Source organism: Astatotilapia calliptera, chromosome 14, assembly GCF_964374335.1.
Source record: "Astatotilapia calliptera chromosome 14, fAstCal68.1, whole genome shotgun sequence".
Taxonomy (NCBI): Eukaryota; Metazoa; Chordata; class Actinopteri; order Cichliformes; family Cichlidae; genus Astatotilapia; species Astatotilapia calliptera.
The window spans coordinates 34,036,198-34,042,197 of NC_137435.1; positions in this window are offsets into that span (position 1 = coordinate 34,036,198).

Sequence of the window (6,000 nt, forward strand, 5' to 3'; positions counted from 1 at the left end):
GCTCACAATTTGAATTTGTTCACACTGCAGATGAGGAGACTGCTTCTCCACCGAAAAAGAGAGCTTGTTTGGGGACTGAGACAGCGAAAGATGGCACAGTGTGGCGTGAAGAACATGTGGGGACCAGTCTCCCTTTCACCCCAATAGAACCGTACGCTGCAGATGGAGAGCCAACGGCTAAGGCCAGGAGAAGTATCTCGAGTCGCCTTCAGAGCTTCCTGTGTTTCATCACTCTTGACATGCTTCATAGCATTCAAGAATGGACTATTCAACATGCACAGCAAACGGAGCATGTTCATTGGTTCATGTTCAGTCGGTAGAAGCCTGGGACTGTATCTGGAGCCTACCCTAAGCATGATAACATACGTGTAATGCAAAAGAGACAGAAGAAACACAAGCAAACGCTGGGGAGGCTAGAATAACAAAGAAAAACCAAAATTCGGAAATCACTTTGAGAACTAAGATTCAAAATCACATAAACTAAAACTATGATTTAATGCCAATGAAATCAAAAACCAGACAAAAAAATTTAGACCTTGGGCAGGTTTTTACTTAACCTCCTAAGACCCGAACTCTTCCACGGCATGCATTTTTAATTTCTCTTTGATATTTGGGCTGATTGGGACCTGATGAATGTAAAAACAACGAATTACCAGATTTTTTTTTAACCTGATTTTTGTTTCTAAGTAAAATGAGGAAATATGAGGATATTTCTTTAAAATTTTGATAGAACAGTAGCAATATAATGTCCTCGTAAGTGGATATCAGGCCCTTGTAGAGCAAAATTGAATATTTTGGTGTACATAAGCCAAAATGTGATGTCCACATATGTGGACGCCAGGTCCTAGGAGGTTAAAACGAAGAGAGGTGGGAAATAATGAGGTACAAATACCTCGTTACTGTTCTTAAGTAAAGTTTTTAGGTATCTGCACTTTACTTGAATATTTTTTTTCTGAAAACGTTTCACTTTGACTCCCTACATGCTTACACAAATACCTGTACTTTTTACTGCTTACATTTTCAAAACAGGCTCATAAGCGGGCATTAAAGTGGGCAGCAGCGACTGCAGGTGTCTGGAAGCTGTGGCCTTGCTACTTTGTAGCATTTACTAGCTAGCTACAGAACAGCAGTGATCATGAAATAAGTTTTAAACTTTTGAAACTTTAAATGTCTAAACTTTTTTTAACTGTCAGGGAATTACAAATTCAATGTTTCTATCAACTCACCAACAGCAAACACACAAACTGGTTGTGTGCAGTCTGTAGCACAGTGTGTTACTAGCTATAGGTATACTTGTTTTTCACAGGGAGAGAAGAGTGAGAGATAACTGGAGAAAGATAAGAAAGACAGGCCAGGAGAGGAAGAAGCGAGGTTAGATTTAAAGGTAAGAGCCATCACCTGTAAGGATCTGTTTTGATAAATTCTTTATTTGTGTATTATTTTTTATTATTAGGATGTGGTTCTGAGATTATTATGTATAATTATGTATTATGTAAGTATCATATTGTGAAACGTAAACTAAGTATGGTAAATTTGTGTTATTCAAAAGTGGCATGAAAATACTGGGCTTGTATGGGATAAAGAGCTTAGCTTGCCATACTATGTTAAATTTATTGTCAATTTATTTATTTTGTCGATGGTTGTGGTCCTTATGGTCAGTGTAAGGTTACATCAAGTGTTGCAGACTAATTTGTATTTAAGGTGACAATGTTTAGATTCATTCATTCCATCTCTATACCAGTTTTATACTGTATAGTATAATGACACTATACTTTTAGTGTAGGAAATGGAAATCAGCCAAGATGGCTCATGAAAATGCTCAAATTCAGTGTTGTAACTCCAGAAAAACTGCAGGTCTGCTGATCAGAGCCTACTGGAGCTCTCAACAGAAATTATTGTGAGTTGTGATTCTTTTTCCCATGCTGAACCACTACACTACAATCTTGAGGTTATATGGCATATCTCACTGTAATCCCTGACTGTATTCATATCCTGTTTATGTGTGAAGCTAAAGTCACCACCTATAATGTAGGCAACAAAAAGTCTTACTTTTTAAATGATCTTTCACTGCTTGTGTCCTACACAGCAGATTCAAACTGAGTACATTTATTAGAATTAGAATTTAGATTTGTATTCTCACATACTACTATTATTTTATTATTATGATATTAATATAGGACAGGTTTCAGTTAGCATTGCATAGAATTAGATGGTAGAATTTTCCTTCAAGGAGCTACTTTTTAATTTCTGTACTTTTACACTTATATGAGTAAAGACGTTGAGTCAGTACTTTTACTTTTACTCAGCTTTTACTGCACTTTTACTTAAGTACAACATGTGTGTACTTTTGGCACCTCTGTTTATAACTGCCAAACATGTAAGCTAATCACATTGTTGTATACAATTAAGCTTCATGACATTTTCAATTGTGAGGTGACAGGCATGTGTTTACTGTGGTAAAGATGCTGGTAATTTTACTTATGATTTTTATCCCCAACATGAATCAGCATGACATTTTCTCGGGTGCAGTTGTAGATTGAGCCATAGATGAAGCTGTACTTTCCTGAAACCCTGTTCAGTCATAGAAGACGGGTTTTGTTTCCAACAATGTCAGTTGTGGTTCAATCTCCATTCAGATAACTGCCTATTCATTTGTCCAGAAATAACCACTCACAAGATGTTGTGAATCTCATGTGGATTTCGTATGAAGACTTGTACAATATAAGTAAAGCCTGAATAGAAATTATGTTAGAACCAATCACACTAGTATACAAGCACAAAGATGTAAAATGATTTTGTTACATTTCTAATTATTTATTATTAACGCCAATTACATTACTTACTGTGAAAGTGTGGCAATAAAATCTGATGAATTTGCAAGGCGTGAGTGTGACTAGTTGAATGGTCAAAGTGCCTTAATTACATGAAATAATTAGATTTACTTAAAAGCTAGCAGTGTAGCGTATGTTTTTCAGGCCTGTGTAATCCTGTTGTCAGAGTTCAGCTTCACCTTTTTATCAATCACAGCACTTTACTTTCAGCAATCTTCATAGTTACTGTCAAATGATAACAAGTAACCAGTAGCTGGTTAATCACTGACATCCTGTTTGTCTTAGCTTAGACAGGGAGATGATAAAGTGTTATGACCCACCTCCTCTTTGACCAGCCTTGACCCAGCAACCTCTCTCACCTTTCTTACAACCACAAAGCTAAACACACATTTTATGCATCAACCAGCTGCTCTATTTCTACAGGAAATGTAATGTTTATTCACTGTGGTTAAAACAAAGGCAGTTCTCTTGAGATCTGAATAGTGGCTGTGATTGGTATAATTAAAGCTTATTTTATTGTCATAATTCTTCGAAAAGCTGCATGTACAGTGGTGACAGCTAACCCAATAATTAGTAGCTATAATATTATGTAAGTCAGAGATTATTGTATGTGAAAATCATAACTAATGCCACACTTTCAGTTGAAATTTAATTCAGAAAACACCATAAATGAAAGACAAAAATTCAATATGGAATAGTGATACTGGTGGGATATTACAGGGGGGACAAATGTCTCAGCTCTAAAATGTTTGTGACAAGTCTGAAGAAAGAAATTTGTCCACAGTAACAGCAAATATGTACCCATCATTAAATTTACTTTGATTTATAAAATAGTCCACTTGATCAAATACTAAATTATAAAGTTAAATAAATGAAATTTATAACATGAATAAAAAGGTACATTCTTGGTTGTTATCCTTCATCCTATGGCATAGTTACACTTTTATACACTTTTTTACATGTTGCCATCCATTTCTTCTGTTGAACACAGAAGAATCTTTAGATCTGAATATGAAAATAGAAGAGATCACCCCACTTCTGATGGCTAGTCTGTCAGGGGAGCATTCCATTCTTCAGATCATGAGTCTCTGCTGGCAGACTAACTGATCTACTGTAAAATGAATACTCTCTGCACATGCTTCCATTATCCTCATCAGTCTAGTCTATAAGTCTAGAAATCAAAATGACCCTAGTTCTGCTCAGAAAATCTTTAAATCTGATATTGTTACTTATTTGTAACAACTTTAACTGTTATGGAATCTGTCTGGGAGTACTTACTGCTACCTTAGGAGTTAAGACATTAAGTAGCAGCCAGGTGCTGCTAATTAAATGCACTTGATTAACTAAGGCCCAGAAGTAAAAGCAGAGGTTTTGGCACTTTGGTTTGGAGCATTCAGGTGTGCCAAGTAGGAAAGATATCAACAATGATCTTAGAGAAGCAACTGCTGCTGCCCATCAATCTGGGGAGGGTTATAAGGCCAGTCTTCTCAGTAGTGAACATTCCAGCAAATTCAATGCTTGTCTGAGGTCTTCTTCTAATTGTAAGGGCAGTAAGATTGGAAAAACACTGACCAAGTATAATTTTGTTGAAACGAATGCCAGAACAAAGCCTCTTTCCTCTAAACAGAACATGGCATGATGGACAGCACCACGCTTGGAGAAAAACAAATGCAGCATATCAGCACAAACACCTCACGTGAGCTGGCAAGCGCGATGATAGAAGGGTAATGATATGAGCTTGTTTCACAGCTTTAGGACCCGGGGACTTTCCGGTCACTGAGTCGACCACAAACTCCCCTGTATATCAAAGTATTCTAGAGGCCATCTGTCCAACAGCTAAAGCTTGGTCCAAACTGGGTCATGCAACAGGACTATAATAATAATAATAATCCCAAGCACTGCAGCAAATCTATAACAGAATAGTGGAAAAAGAAAACACACAGAGAAGGCCATGAGATTTAGCAGCAGCACACAGAGAACAGTGGTGGTAGTAGTACATTATTTCTACAGCTGTCAATAAAGTGTAAAGAACATTGGCGCACTATTCAAATTCTCATGGTAGGACTCTAGAAGAGCTCATCATGGCTCCTATTATAAAGATGAAGTGTTTCCTCAGCTTTAAAGATTTATTCCTAAAAAAAAAAAAAAAAGGGGGGGGGGGGTGTAATAATAATTGGCAACTTCTACTCCGTAATGTCTACTCGTACAGTATGTTCTGACCAGTCCAGGTGTCCAGGTAGGCACACAGTATTTGGCACTTGACTCATGAGACTACACCGTGTATTTCATTCTGTACATGTATGACTGTTTTTCTTGCTCCCAGCGTAAAGGAGAATCAGACCAGATCACCAACCGTTCTTGCTTATGTTGTTATTCTCCAAATAAAAACCGCAACAACTCTTTGTAGTCAAACCTGCCATTTCCTCACCTCTTAAGCCACTGTGATTAAACATGAAATATCCTGCCTCTGTAAGTTGTAATTTTGTGCATTTCTATCCATCAGTCCCGTTGCCTCTGTTCAGACATGTTCTCTGTTGATAGTGGAAATGTTACTGGTAACTTTCACGTAAAGGTGACCATGGTGTTTATCCAAACATGAAACTGTTTGTAGCATCTTTGTGCTCGTATATATACTGCTGCACAGCCCTACAAGGTGCAGCAGTAAGTAAGCCCTGCATTAAACCACTTCAACAGCACTGAATCCACTTACAACTAAAAGCAGGTAGGCTTCCATCCATCCCACCACTATATGCACAGATATACCTTTGGAGTGGAGTCCCCTGTGTCCCGTAGCAACCTAACCTCCGCAAAAAAACTCTCTGTCCTCCTCTCCAGTTCCCCCTCACAGGTTGCAGGTAAATGGGATAATCTGCTGCCCCATCACCCCCTCTCTCTGGATTGATGAAACTCAAGCCCCCCCCACCCCCACCCCCCCATCACAGCATTTAGACCCCCACCCTGCCAGCTCCCAGTAAGGCCCACCTATTTCTCTCTTTCTCTGTCCTTCTCTCTCTCTCTCCCTCTACTCCTATCTAATCACAGTCCATTAGCCGCCCCATTAAAATTCTTTTGTCCAATTTGGGAGGAATGCTACCCTCGTGGAAAAACAGAATGAAGCCACAATAGGGCCTTTTCAAATCACGCTCGACTTTTATTACTGAGAGTCGCT